Source organism: Monodelphis domestica, chromosome 7 (genome assembly GCF_027887165.1).
Source record: "Monodelphis domestica isolate mMonDom1 chromosome 7, mMonDom1.pri, whole genome shotgun sequence".
Lineage (NCBI taxonomy): Eukaryota > Metazoa > Chordata > Mammalia > Didelphimorphia > Didelphidae > Monodelphis > Monodelphis domestica.
Window position 1 is genome coordinate 265,383,599 of NC_077233.1, and position 15,614 is coordinate 265,399,212.

A 15,614-nucleotide genomic window follows, 5' to 3' on the forward strand; every position below is an offset into this window, starting at 1 on the left:
TAGTTTGGATTGCGGTATAATAATAGAATAATTAGCAACAGTTTAGGTTTTGGAAGCCTGCTTTTTAGTCATTATTCTTTCATAGGGTCATAGAGTTAGAAGGTATCTGGAAGACCAACTAATCCAATTCTCTAAATTTACGTTTGAGGAATGTGAGTCCAATGAAGGTTAAGTGAGCTGTCCATGGCCACATGGATAAGTATCTGATTCAGGATTTGAAACCTGGTCCTCTGACCTCAGAGCCACTGGCCACCATTCCACTGAACTATATATTAAATAGCCATGTAAGCTTTGGCATAATGCCTAATTATTGTCATTTGGTTATCTTATCTTTATTGTTATTATCTTGTTTTGTTATCTTCATTCATAAAATGGTGAGAATTGCTGCCCTATGTAGTTCACTATATTTGAAATAATCTTGCCTATCTCTTAGTAGGACTGTAAGAATCAAATGAAAATATTTTGCACATATTTTTAAAAGCATTTATTTCACTAAGTATATGCTAAGATAAGTTGTCATTATCAGCAACTGTACTAGTTAAATTCTTTCTAAACATGCTTTTTTTTTTTTTTTAAACCCTTACCTCCTGTCTTGGAGTCAATACTGTGTATTGGCTCCAAGGCAGAAGAGTGGTAAGGGTAGGCAATGGGGGTCAAGTGACTTGCCCAGGGTCACACAGCTGGGAAGTGTATGAGGCCAGATTTGAACCTAGGACCTCCCGTCTCTAGGGCTAGCTCTCAATCCACTGAGCTACCCAGCTGCCCCCTCTAAACATGCTTTTTAAAAAAGCTAAGAAACATCTGAGTGGCTCCGTGGATTGAGATTAAGGCCCAGGGCCAGGCAGTCCTGGGTTCAAATCTAACCTCAAACACTTCCTAGCTGTGTGACCCTGGGCAAGTTATTTAACCTCCACTGCCTAGCCTTTACCACTCTTTTGCCTTAGAACCAATAAAGAGCATTAATTCTAAGACTAAAGGTAAGGGTTTTAAAAAAAAAAAAAGGGCTACAACATAATAATGAGGTTTAACCACTAAATGGTCCTTAATAATGACAAGTATCAAACTAATGAAAAGTTTTCAATGAACTCAGGAAGGTATGTGACTAATGTCTATGCAAAAAAAGAGTCCTGCACACTAATGAATAAGCATTTGAAAATTAGGTATTTGCTGTATATAAGCAAAGCAGGCTTTAGTATTACTTTAAGTGCTTAGAAAATACCTAATGTTACTATGAAAAAACAAAATGAAGAGAAGCACATCTTAAACCTCTGACAGTTATGGGTAGAATAGGTTTTTGTAACCAAACAAGGGATAGAGGCAGTTACAAAAGATTAAAATAGACAGCTGATGGTATGAAACTGAAAAGCTTCTGCACAAACAAGATTTAGGCATCCAGGATAAGAGAAAATTGTAGAATGTGGGGAAAAAATTTTTTTCATCAAGTTTCTAATAAGGGCTCATCTTCTAAGCTACATATACAATTAACAGATAACACATACAACCAAAGGCCAGTCCCATAAGTGGTCAAAGAATATGAACATCTCAAAAGAAGAATTGTAACCTATTAATATAACCGTTGGAAAGGATGCTCCAAATCACCAATAATAAGAGAAATGAAATTCAAAATAATGCTCCAATTTCATTTCACACTTTGCAAACTGGCAAACATGACAGAAGATGGGAACAGTCAACATTGGAAGGGTTATGGGAATAAAAGCACACTACAGGGGCAGCTAAGTTGGCATAGTAGATAGAGCTCTAGGCCTGGATTGAGAAAAACATGGGTTCAAATCTGGCCACAGGATGTACAAATCCTAGCTTCATAGCTCTAATCAAGTCACTCAACTGCCTGGTGGATGGATGAGTGGGAGGGAGGGAGGAAGAAAAGGTTTTAAAAATAAATAATAAAAGCACACTCTGTTCTTGATCCAGTGGTGAATCAGTATCATCGTTATAAAGTAATCTGGAATTCCACAACTTAAGTGATTAAAATGTCTCTGCCCTATGACCCAGAGATTCCATCTTGGCTCATACTCCCAAAGCTACTGATAAGAAAAAAGTCCCCATAGGCACCAAGATATTTATAGCAATACTTTTTGTTAAAGCAAGAACTGCAAGTATGAGAATAGCTAAATAAAAGTGGTACTTGAATATAATGAAATATTACTGTGAGGTAAAACATTATATATATGATGAATACAGAGAAGCATGGAAAGATTAACATCAGGTGATGCAGAATGAAGCAAGCAGAGCCAAAAAAAACTCAATATATACAATGACTACAACAAAGTAAAAAACCACCCAAAAAAAGAATGTTGCAAAATTAAAAGAAAAAGCTCTTATAGAAAGAAAAGACATTAAGGTGCAGCTGGGTAGCTCAGTGGATTGAAAGCCAGGCGTAGAGACGGGAGGTCCTGGATTCAAATCTGGCCCCAGACACTTCCCAGCTGTGTGACCCTGGGCAAGTCACTTGACCCCCATTGCCTAGCCCTTACCACCCTTCTGCCTTGGAACCAATACACAGTATTAATTCCAAGATGGAAGGCGAGAGTTTAAAAAAAAAAGAAAGGCAAGACATTAGAACACACCTTTTTCAACCACCCCTTTGCAGAGGTAGGACTTTCAAACTTTCCTCATCTTTTTTTTAAGCCTTAAAAAATGTTACATGAAATGGCTTGCTAGAAGGGGGAAGAGAGAGAATGGGGAGGGGGATTGTGGTTACATTTAACAAATTACATCAATAAAAAATTATTTTTAAAATAATCTTGTGTTTTTTCCTTCTACTCAAGTCAAAAGTACTCTGCACTCCATGCCTTCTCTGAAATAGATCCAGGGGTTTTAGGAGTTCTATAATTTATTACTCTATGCAGAATACTGTGCTAAGAACTTGGGGATACAAAGATGGAAATGAAAAACCGCCCCTACCCTCACGAGCTCACATTCTACTGAAAGATACAAACAAATAAGTAAATACAATTTAGTTTAAGGATGAGATTAGCTGGGGAGAAAGAGCCAAGAAAGCAGTCTGGAAGGAGGTACAGTCCGAGCGCGGTCTTAAAGCAAGCTAAAGAGGCTAAGACGTAGATAAGAGGTCCAATCCAGGCAAAAGTCATGAAAGGATGGAATGATGCCTGAACTGGGGAAATAGCAAGCAGGCCATTCTGGCTGGAACAAAGAACATATGAAGGAAAATCAATCGAATGAAATCTAGAAACTATGAAGGCCTTTAGAGGGCAAGTTGAGGAGTCTGTTTTTCCCTAAGAGGCAACTGGGAGGTACTGTGTATTCTTGATAAGGGAAATGAGGTGACATGGTCAGACGTGCCAGTCAGGGAAAGAAAGCCAACATAATCTTAGTCTGCATTAAAAGAGGCATAGTATCTGGAACTAAGATGGTGATGGTCCCTCTGCCCAAGTCAGACCACCTTCAGAATAGTAAATTCACTTGGAAGATTCAGAGAGGACAACCTCTGATGAGCTGGAGCCCTTCCTAAGGGGAGCAACTAAGCTTAAGGAAGAGTTTCAGATCACTGGGGTTAGCCTGAAGAAGAGATTTGGAAGGTCATAATAGCTGTCTTGAAGAAGAAAAAAGATGAGCTTTTTTCACTTGAACCCATGAGACAGTACAGGAGTAGGAGAAAGTTACAAAGAAACACATTTAGACTTCTCATAAGGAAAAACTTATTAAAACTAATCAAAAGTGGCAAGGGGTCCCCCCCCCAGGTAAAAAGTGACTTTGGCTGCTAAGGAGGCAGAGAGCTTACTGAAAATACTTAAATAAAGGCTGACCGATTTTGCTCAGAAGAGTATACCCAGAAGACTCTCTCTCCTGGATTAGGTGGCCTCGGAGATCCTTCTCAACTCGGTCTCTGGGCCTGGCTCCCAAAATCATCTTTGCTTTTTTTAGCATGTTCAATCAATCGATCCTTTTACCTTCAAACATCTTCAGGCCACTCAACTTAAAAAAAAAAAAAAGTTGGCTGACTCTGTTACCCTTTCCAACAACCTTGCAATTTCCTTCCTTTACTTCAATGCCAGACTTATCAAGTATGTGGTCTCCCCTGCTTTTTTCCACTCCCCATCCACACGTTTTCCTTCTTAACCTTCTGCAATAGGTCTTCTGTCCCCGATAATCTGAGGCGGACTTAGGTTCCACTGTGACTGCTGTCATTGCCTACCTGTATGGCCTTGGACAACCAATTCCCTTACCCTTGGGGGGTCTCGGGGTATTGGAGTCAATGTCTTCTATGGCACCTTCCAGTTCTAAATCTAGGATTCCACATGTATGTTCCCCAAGGTTCAGTACCCCATCCTCATCTCTCAGCACTCTGCCTCCCAAGATCTTATTCATGGCTTTCACTATAATTCTAATGTCTACCAAATTTACATCTACAACAATGATGGCAAACCTTTTAGAGACTGCATGCTGTGCCCCTGCCAAGACCAAATGCCTGCTCCCCTCTCCCAGACAGGGGGGGAAGGAAGCACTTTCACTGGGCTGCTGGGCAGAGGGGTGGGTGAAGTGAGGACTGTCCTCAGGTGCATGGAAAGGGGGAGGGGAACAGCTTCACCCCAGCCCCTCTGCCTCTCTAATAAAGAATTCTGGCAGGTAGAGGGCGGGTGTCCTCTCTGGAACATGTGCTATAGGTTTACCACCAGGGGCCTATACTCTTTAAAGATGATCAATACAAGTGTGTGTCGAAAATCAAAGCTCGTGATTCTAACAAAGATGTACATAAAAGAACTGTGTAAACTGAAAAACAAAACCCTTAAGGTATTTTTCAATTTTATAATTTTCAAATATAGTTCTTATTTGAACCATATTAACCTTAATCAGCTGTCAACTGAACCTTTACTATGTATGGTTCCAGCTTTACAATGGAATTTTAAGAAGTTGAAAAAAATTCTTTTTAAAACTTTTATTGATGCTTTTCCTAGAGCCATTTATGCCTTCTAGTAAAGATCTCTATTGTGGAAGCATGAGGTGTAGGGCATATCAGCTGGTACATAATGGGGGCTTTTTAGGACATAATCCTGATCGAAATTTCATTCTCCTACAGCCTAGATTGACATCATTTTTGCTGATAATTTTTTAACAGGACAAATAGAAGTTCCTATACATGTTGTAGATATGAGAATTGTTGAAGTAAATTACTGACAGGTGACTGGGAGATTTTTTTTTCATGTCTTAGGACAGAGATCATGGGCTTTTCTTTGCACTTCACATTATATTTCATATAATACCCTTGTTTTTAAGGATAAATATTGGATGCTATTGTAGCTCTTTTATCAAATTAATCCTATAATTGGGGGATTTTATTCAATGGAAAATGATGAAAATACTGAATATGCAATTTGAAATAATACTGTTTTAGCTAGTCATACAAAATAATTGAAAATAATTGGAGTGTAACTATTTTTACACTGATTAAAAGTTGCCTAAAGTTATAGAAATAAAAATATGATAAACGGAAATCATTTAATGCCTATTATTATCCTGTAGCTCTAACCAGCAATTTTATCATTGTAATTTTATAACCTCTTCACAAACTCTGAGAACATGATTTAAAAGGTTAAACAAGTAGTAATGAGAAGAAATTGTGAAATAAAATTAAACCCGACATTTTTTAGGCCACAGGTCTTTGAGTGCTTATTAAATATAAATACTGTTTCCACTGTGCTGAATTTCAAAATGGAAGACCAACACAATGGTTTCTACCTTCAAAAAGCTAGTCTAGTTGAGGGAACAACAAAACCCGCCTACACCCCGGCCTTCTCCCTTTACAATGTTCCAAACTTCACCTAGATCACTGATTCTCTCTTCCTCTCATCATACTTGATTAGGTAGAGATTATTCATCTTGGCCTTCCTCCCTACTTCTACATCTCCAATCTCTGCAACATTTTTTATTCTCTCCATTTCTCCACCCTCTTGAGGAAGAGGTGAACTTTTCTTGTTCAGGCCAAACCCCTCTACTCCTATCCCTTGGAGTTTACGACTACCTCCAGCCCTTTCTCTTTTACTGATGCCTTTCTTGATCTATATCTTCCTATATCCTTTAAAAAACAAAACCAAACCACTTCATTTGCCTTTGACATCCTCTCAAGCTATTATCCCATATCTTGTCCCTTTTGAAACCAAACTTTTAGTAAAGGTCTCATCTCTCTTTAAAAAATTAAAGTCGTGTGAACTGGAATGACCTGCAGGAATTGATGCAGAGAGGCAGAACCAGGAGAACATTATACACAGAGACTGATACAGTGTGGTACAATCGAATGTAATGGACTTCTCCATGAGTGTCCCTGAACAACCTGGAGGGATCTACAAGAAAAAACACTATCCACATTCAGAGGAGACCCTGTGGGAGCAGAAACTCAGAAGGAAAAACAACTGCTTGAATACATGGGTCGAGGGGATATGGTCGAGAGGTAGACTCTAAATGGACATCCTAGTGCAAACACCAACAACATGGAAATGGGTTTTGATCAAGGACACAGGTGATACCCAGTGAAATTGTGAATCAGCCACAGGAAGGGTGGGGGGAGGAAAGGGAGGGAAAGAATATGATTCTTGTAACCAAGGAATAATGTTCTAAATTGACTAAATAAATAACTTACAATGAAAAATAAGTTCTTAACTTAGCCACACCAAACATTTCCATATACAAATTAGAACAGAAAGGACCATATATGAAATTAAAAATCCAATATAAAATCTGTTTTTCCTTTTGAGTATACTATAAATTCAAAGTAATCATCAAAGTTGTCTTTCTTTTCTGTTCTGCTCATTTGACTAAAAAAATGTTGCAGTGACCCTTTTATTCTTTGTTTTGGCCATCCTATTGCCAGGGTTCATTCCCCATCTTTTCTTCAAATTTTCTTTACTCCTTTCATTCTAAACCTAGAAAGAACTAAATTGAAACTTTTTTAAAGGTTACTGACAAGATAGTTCTCTTAAATTGCTAAATTCCACAGCTTCTCAGTTTTTGCCTTTCTTGACTTCTAAAGCATTTGACTTCTGATGACTAATTCTTCCTCCTAGAACTACTCAGTATTTTTTGTAAAGTTGTTATCTGCAGGTTCTCCTATCTATCTGATTGCATGCTCTGATTTCCTTTGCCATGCCCTCTATGTCTTGCCACATCCCAGTGCTTTGTTAGGCCCTTTTCTATTTCTTCATGGTCTTGGTGACCATATCAATTCCCCTGGGTGTAGTAATCAAATCTGCAGATGACTCATAAATGCATATATCCAGCCCATATCTCTTCCCTGAGTTTTAGTCCTAAGTCATCAACTGCTTACTAGACATAGCTATTTAGCTGTCCCATTGAGATAGAGAATAGAACTTGAAAAACACTGCTATTGGGCAGAGAGTTGATGACCTTATAGGTTCAGAGTGAAGCAAAGCACAAATTTTCAGACTTGGGTAGTATCCATGTTCATTTATTTTGCTCGAGTCTACTTTGATTCTTTTGAGGAGGAGATTTCTTAGGAAGTGATCATGTGTGTAATCAACATCAATAAACAAACAATAGTTTGGACTTTATAGATGGTAAAAGAATTGAGTGGAGGAATAAAAAAATGAAAATTTTTAGGACACCTGGCAACTGGATGCAGAATTTATTGGAAGGGAAAGGACTAGAGTCAGACCAACTAGAGCAGTGATGGTGAACCTATGGCACGTGTGCCAAAAAGGAGTATGCAGCACCCTCTCTGTGGTCTAACCCTGGGGTTGCCCACCAGTTTTTTACTAGAAAGCCAGAGGGACTTGGGTGGAGCTGTTCCCCTCCCCCTCTTCATACACCTGAGGACATTCCTCACTTCCCCAGTCCCTCTGTCCAGTAGCTCGATGGAAAGGCTTCCTCTCTCCCCTCTCTGGGGTAAGGCACTTGGGGTAAGGGGAGAAAGGCAGAAGGGAGAGGAGCCTCACATGCTGTGTAAGGGTGCTGTGCAGACAGTAGCCTGTTGAGTCTGTGACGAAGGTGATTCCCATGGTGGGGTTGGAAAGGAGCTAGGTTTGAGAGGAGCATAGCTCACAGCATGGCACATAGCTGGAGGGGAGCAGAGCTGGGGGGGGGGTGGAATGCTTTAACCATTCTCCTCTCCCTCTCCACACAGGCCTATCATCACGCAACCCTGTGCCCAGCATGTCCAATGGGAGTGCTTCCTCCCCCCCCCCCCCGTCCGGGGAGGGGGGTGGGGGGGAGGCAGCACTTGGTGGAGGGTCCCAGCACTCCTTCTCCTAAAAGTTCACCATCACTGGTATAGGCACTTCCTATAACTGCCATCATTAAATCAAATTAAAAACAAAAACTCTACCTTAATACTTGTGACCAGTCAAAACTATAAACAGAAAATACCTAAATTAAATTCCTTTTGTGAAACCAAATTTAATTCCTGAATTTTGTAAATCAATTTTAGAACAGTAATTAGTAGTCTTTAATCATTATATTCTTACTAATCCATATTTATCACTGCAATGTGACTTTTACAGTGCTCTGAAACAATTAGAGAAGGAATCTGCACTCAAAAGCAACTATGAAATAATGACAGTTTTAAATTACATCATTCACAATAATCAATAATCTCTTGGGATGAAGCTGCTTTTGTGTTTATCATTAGTGTAATTTCACAAAAAATCATACCCCATTTCTTGAATAGTACAGCTAAGAGGCACAGGAGATAGTGTTGGTTGGACTTGGAATAAGGAAGACTGGAGTTTAAATTCTGACTCAAAAAGTTACTTAGCTTTTGTGGCCCTTTTCAGTCTCAGTTTCCTCTTTATAAAATGGCAATAATAATAAGTAACTACCTTTCAAGGCTGTTTTTTTAAAGACTCTAATGAATAACCATGCTGGGTGTCTTATAACTTCAAAACACTATATAAATGGAAATTATTATAACTAGGGTTCTAAATCATCCCTTCTCTAGATTTTTTAAGACATTATTCTTCAATGTTGCATACTCTGTCCTTGTGGTTGTCCATTTATTCCAGTGGTATTCACTCTTTGTGACCTATTTGGGGTTTTTTTGGCAAAGATATTGGAGAGGTTTGCCCTTTCCTTTTTCAGTTCATTTTATGAGGAACTGAGACAATATCTTGCCCAGGATGACACAGTAAACGTCTGAGGCTGGATCTGAATTCACGAAGATGCATCTTCCTGTATTAACAGCTAATGTTTATATGTGCCAGGCACTGTGCTAAGCACTTTACAATTATCTAGTATGACTCACAACAATCCTGGGAGGTAGATACGATTTCCCCACTTTACAGGTGAGAAACATGAAGCAGAGGTTAAGTGACTCTCCAGGGTCATACAGTTAGCAAGCACCAGAAGCCAGATCTGAATTGAGATTTTCCTTGACTCCAATCTTATCCATTTGCCACCTGCCTGCCTCACTTAACTAGCAGGACAAATAGCATTATGAAATGGTTTTTACATATAGGAAAACAAATCCCCTATATCTGTTTAATTGTTGGGTGGCATGGCAAATGCTCTGACTGGACTCTGAGTTAGAAGTTAGAACAGACTAAAAACTGTTGACAATACTTATTAGCTAAACCTGAACAAATCATTTAACCACGATCAGTGTTAGTTTACTCGTTTATATGGGGGAAATGGTACCTACTTTATTTATAGAGATGTGAAAATCAAATGAGATAACACATATATAAAGGGCTTTGCAAACCTTAAAGTACCCTACAAAATCAGCAGTTATTGTTGTGAATGGATCCCTGAGAAAGGCAAAGTTTTAGCGCTGACACAGATCTGGACTGAAAAACACTGACCCATTATTAGAATTTCTGGAACAAAATCTCAAGGATTTTTTGTTTTTGGTCCATACCTGTGATTTCATTGGCATAGGGAGCTCTGGATAAGAAAATTCCTCTAAGTTCAGATGAGTCACTGATGTCTAACTTGTTATTTTGTAAAGGAGTCTGGGCCACTGGGAGGTTAAGTGATTTACACTGTGGGTGGCAGAGGGAGCAGATATATGTCCAAAGAAACCCTTGAATCCAGCCTTCTAGACTCTGCAGCCGGCCAGTCTGCTTCTCTCTATCCATTCCACCATGCAAAATCTCCTCAAACTGATTTTAAAATAAATTAGAAGCCTTTTCAATATTCGGCTGACTGTTCCTCAGTCTCACTTGCCTGTCAGCTGCCAGGAGGTCCATTTAATTCTGGCCATCCAATTTATAATTTATCTTCCTAAACTTACAAACAAGAATGAATATTTCTACTGAGAAAAGAATCTAGGCTGTATAAGGACCTGACTTGGACTCCAATTTTACTTCCATCAGTATCTGTGTGACCTTAGGCAAGTTACTTAAACTCAGTTTACTCATCAGTAAAACTAAGGGGTTGTATCTATATTGGCTCTAAGACTACTTTCATTTCTAAAGCCTTGATCCTATGACCTACTTGTACAATTCCTTCAAGTTTTAAATAAATTTCAGTAGTTCTTAGGTTAAATTTTAAAGTCAAAAGCCTTTCCTATCATTAGGACACCACTAGAGTTTCAATATATTCAAGAAAAATCCAGCCTTTGAAAAAGATATGCATTAAAAGGCTAATAGGTAATTCAATATTAGATTTACATGACTGATCAAATAATTCCATAAACAAAAAAGTACCTAAATTTGTTTACTTAATTTCAATTATTCTTTCTCAACCAAGCTTTTATTTTCAGCTATAGGGAAGTAGCTAGGTGGCCCAGTAGATAGTGCTGGGCTGGGAGTCAGGATGACCCAAGTTCAAATTTGGCCTCAGACTTTTCTAACCCCGTGACCCTGGGCAAGTCACTTAAACCGTTTGCCTTAATACACTGGAGAAAGAAATGGCAAACCATTCTAGTATCTTTGCCAATAATGAACAACATGGAGAATACAACCAAAAAAATTACAGAATTTATTTGAAAGTATGCCCATTTTTTATAGCATCTAGTAATATAATATAGCATCTGACAGAAGCAAAATAGATTCTATCTAAAACCATCCATCCAAAAAAAAAAAAAAGCTAAACTCTACTATTGGGTTATCCTATATAGTAACGCTAAATTTATATGAAATTGATGCAAATATAGTTGGTCTCTCTCTGACCTTGCTAAAAATACATTTCCTGGATTTTTTTCTTTTTGATCACAGCTTCAAGTGAATTAAAAATCCCAAATGTTTTGTCCATATAACTGCATTTCAACAGTGCAACATCTATTACTAAAGACAATGTTTTAGAATTTAAAATTCTGTATTTGAAGAGCAGTGCGATGAAAAACAAGAAAAAATTATGGGTCATCAGGCCTGGGCGCTAGTCCCAGCACTGTTCCCATCTATAAGATTCTCATCTATAAAATGAAGGGGATAGATGAGATAAACTCAGATCCCTTCCAAGTCTAAAATTCTAATATTCTATTACTCTAAGCTGCCTTGGGCCACTTGAGGGGCGGCCTTTAGAATTCAATAGTCTGATGAAAAGGGTAAGTCACTTGTAGCAGGCAAAACTCAGAAGCTAAATTACAGAGACATTTTGGGTCTTTATTTTTAATGAGTGAAAATGAAATAAAAAGATCAGGAAATCACAGATTTGGATTTAGAATGAACTAGTACACTAGTTTTGTCCCTTATTTTACAGAGGGATTGAGGTCCAGAGGTTAGGTAACCCCAGTCCTCACTGCTCTAATCAGGACTCTCCACAGGTGCAAACTTCCTACTCCCCCCTCCCCCAAAACAATAAAATGGGCCTAAGGCTGTGTGTAGCTGAAATTTGCACTTCTTATGAAATGTTACAAATGTTTCATTTAATGTCAGAAAAGCAATATGTTTAATAATCAAGTGAAAAAAATTTGGAACGATTTGAGCTATTTATCGCAATATATTAAAGTCATAATACTAATCCTCAATTTGCCATGGAAGACCCTTTACATAAGAAATGTCTAGGTAAGGAAACCTCATTCTACAAGAGACATTTTTCTGATTTAGCTCAATGGACGTCCGATTGTAAAATATTTTCTAGTTTTAAATGTTTATATTCTAATGCCTCCTGTGGTTGGGCCGAACTAATCTTACTTATTATTGATGGTTGCCTTTGCAACACTACATAAATCTTTGCCAATGAGCAAAGTGAAGTCAATGGAACAGAAAATAAACTTTAAGAGCAAAACAGCTCTCTACAAGAGTCTCCTGGAACTCTTAGTTTGTCCACGATTTTATAAGATCTGGGACAAACCCTAACTATAATACCAAATTGCTAACATTCATTGGTTTGCAAATCATCCTCGGATTCTCCTAAGCAATCTAGGTTCAGGCCAATACAGATAAAAACTGAATTACTTAATACAAATCGAAGAAAAAAAACTCGCTGCGAAATTGAGATTCCGTTTATGAGTGGGAATGTCTGCCACACACCTCCGCTATCTCGTGGTCAAGGGGGAGAAGACTGTAGGAACTCGTCTCCCCCTCCTCTCCGTAAGAGCCGGCCTCCCTGAATCAAGAACTTCGGCCTCTGGCCGTCCAGAGCTGGGAAAAGACGAAAGCGCGATTCTTGATTTTTCCTACGAACCCGGATAACCATTCCCTGAACAAGGAGCAGGATGAAGTTCGAATCAACAAAACCCGATCACAGTCATAGCGGCAGCTAACAGCGACACGACGCTTTAAGCTTACGGAGCGCTTTTACATGTTATATCATTGGATCTTGAGACTCCCATTCAAAGGCTCGCATGTGGCCTGAATGAGGGGAGTCTGCTTGGAGACGCCAAAGCCATTTGCAGGAAAACTTTGGGCAGAGAACCACCCCCGGAAAGGAGAGAGGCGAGGTGGACCTGTGGCACCTCTTCCACTTTACGGCAGCCTGAGCAGCCAGCCGTCTCAGATAGTCTTAGCTCACCTTAGAGCCTGGGATGCCATGATCTGAAAGCAACAGTAGTGATGTGCCAAAATGGGAAGGGAAATACAGAGCCCCGGGGTTACGGGGGGAGGAGGGGAAAGGGGGGTCGGGTGGGGAGATGATCTCGAGCGCGCAGCCGGCACAATCCACCCCCGGGCAGACAGTCCGGGACCCCCGACCGAGCTCGCTCTCACAGCCACACAGGGAACAAAAGGCAGCCTCAACCCCGCAGCAGGAGCAGGAGGGTGACTCTCAGCTTAGGGGAGGGGTCAGGGCTGGAGAAGCGGCCGCGGAAGCGGCAACAGTGGCAGCTCGGACTGAGAGCAAAGGGGAGGCGAGGGGAGGGAGGGAGGGAGGGAGGGAGGAGGGGCGCCCCTCCCACGCCCCCACCATCGCCCCGCGTGGGGGGAGGGGCTGAGTCCTGCCTGGCTACCCCCTCCTACCCACCCCCGGCTAGACTGAAGGCGTTGGTGAATCCTCGAGCCTCCGCAGCAGCCGCCACCGCCAGCCAAGTACTGGCTCCAAAGCTCGGCTCCCGCGCCGTTCCCTGGGGAAGGAGGGAGCCTAAAACCTCCCACCTCCCCCTCCACCATCGCTGCCCAAAGCTCACCTTTTTCTCTTCTCCTCCTCCTCCGGTCCCCCCCCGCGCCGGAAACCCAGGGGCCCTCGAGTGCGGGGCGCAGGGGGAGGAGGGGACGAAGGGAAGGAGCAGGAGCCTAGTGGGGGGCCACCCTCTCAGCTTGCTAGCCGCCACCGCGTCTGCCTCGGTTTGACACCCACACACCATCCAACATGGCGGCCGGGAGGGGGCGCGCCTGCCTGCGTGCGCGCATCCGTGCGTTCCGCGCCCCCTCCCCCCGCCCCGCTTCCCCCGCTCCCCACCCGCCCCCTCGAGCAAAGCTAGCCGAGCGGATTCGCGCGCTGGGGCGTGCGCGCGCTTGCGCGAGGACGCGCTTCCTTCCCCTGTCCCTGGCCCCCCTAACCCCAACCGCCTCGGTCGGGCCCCCTCCTCCCCTTCTCCTTGCTGGGGGCGCCGCGTGCACGGGAGCCCCGCCTCCCTCCCGGCCCAGAGAACTCCCCAAGCTCCAGGTCCTTGGCCCGAGCTAGGATCCCGAGAGACTTGACACTCAGACACATAGATGTTTGAAGTAAACAGGGACCTCCCCCTCTTTAAGCCCCCGGCTCCTTGCCCCCAAGTCTCCTCCCACGATTTGGCTTTCTAACTACTGGAACACAGCTGCTGTCCTCCACCCCAGGCAGACACCACCCCTTTTCCCGAGGTCTTGCCTCCCTCCGCCGGACTGATGGGTGCTCGGTGCTCTCTCGGTTCCCACGCACCACGCCCATTTCCCTTGTTAGGAAACTGAGGCACGGCTCCAAAGGGGAAACATCTTCCCCTGAACCCACATGTCTGAAAACAAATCTCTGTCACCGTCTGGCGTCCACCCCTTCTGTCTAACTTCCTTTTCTCTTAGGATTGGGTCGTAGCGACTCAGCCTGTGGCCTTTTCCCCATTTCAGCCCGGGACTGACCATATATTCATGCCTTCCCTGAGAAAAGAACTGCTAATTCTGGAGTTCGGCCAATTCCGGAGTCGAGACAGCCTTGTGACAGTGCGAGAAGCACCTTCCTCCTCCCGCCTCAGTTTCCCTCAAATGAGGAACCAGGATTAGCTCCCGTCTCAGATCCCGCCCAGGCTTTAAATCAGCTGTGAGCATGATTGAGAATCTATTTATTCGTGGAGCATTCCTGAGGGACACAACCCTAAAAACTCTGCCCGCTCTGAGTAGCTTTGAGTTCCCTGGAAATGTTGTACTAAGATCGGAGTCGTATTGATTAGACATGTACTTACAGATAAATAGGAATACAAGGTAGCAAGTGTCAAGTTGCTCCATCTGCTCCACACAAGTGTCCAGACAAGTCTAGAGGAAAGAGATTCGATCAGTAAGAGCTGAGGCAGTTGGGGAAGCAGTCAGGAGCTGTCCATGTTATACTGGGAGAAAAGGGGAAAAGCAGCAACCTCACCCTTCTCTGCCCTTTTACTCCCCGCTTTATTCACCGTGCTGGAGGGCCGTTTGTGTTTGTTCCTCCCCGCCGCCGAAGGCCAGGGTCTGTGTGCTTCAGAGTAATAATGAGAATCCGGCCGACTCCATGAGGTGCCTTACATAGATCATCTCATCTGACCCTTACCACAAGCCCTGAGGTAGGTGCTATTATTATCTCCATTATACGTGTAAGGAAACGGTGGTTAAGCGATTTACCCAAGGTCTCTGGGTCAAGCCAGGAACCTGGCTATGTCTGTCTGCTATATCGCTACCTCTCAGATGAAAGCACCCACTCTGGCTCATTACGTATGCCTGTCGGCCAGCCTCCTCCGCGACAGTCTCTTGGACAGCAGGATTTGGCGTTTTCTGTGGAACAACGAGGTAGTAGAGCAGATAGTGCCGGCCTGGAGGCAGGAAGAGTCCCTGGACAAGTCACTTAACCCCGCTTGCCTCCGTTTCCTCATCTGTAAAATGAGCTGGAGAAAGATCTAGCAAACAGCTCCAGTATCTTTGCCACGAAAGCCCACGAAGGGTCCCGAAGAATTGGACTTGATTGACTCAACAAGTGTTTTCTACTCCGGAGTAATCGTGTCAATTACCCTCTCCTGAGAACCTACACTATGTAGCCAAGGCAATGAGGTAGGCTGAGGAAGATACTGACGCATGTGGTGACATGTGACCTGCCCG

General features: G+C 42.4%; 1 protein-coding gene across 7 annotated transcripts in view; it reads right to left on the minus strand.

Moving 5' to 3' along the window:
• EPN2 (epsin 2) overlaps positions 1-15,023 on the minus strand; it is a 111,260-nt gene extending 96,237 nt beyond the window's left edge. The window contains exons 1-2 of one of the 7 annotated variants that reach the window (XM_056806746.1): positions 14,908-15,023; positions 14,735-14,804 (exon numbers count right to left, since the gene is read on the minus strand). The gene's annotated coding sequence lies outside the window, so the exon portion shown is untranslated. Of the gene's footprint in view, positions 1-12,401; positions 12,571-13,492; positions 13,735-14,734; positions 14,844-14,907 lie in introns of those variants that run through there. The other 6 variants (XM_056806745.1, XM_007497962.2, XM_056806749.1 and 3 more) reach the window with 6 other exon arrangements.
• Between the last annotated feature and the right edge of the window lie 591 nt (positions 15,024-15,614).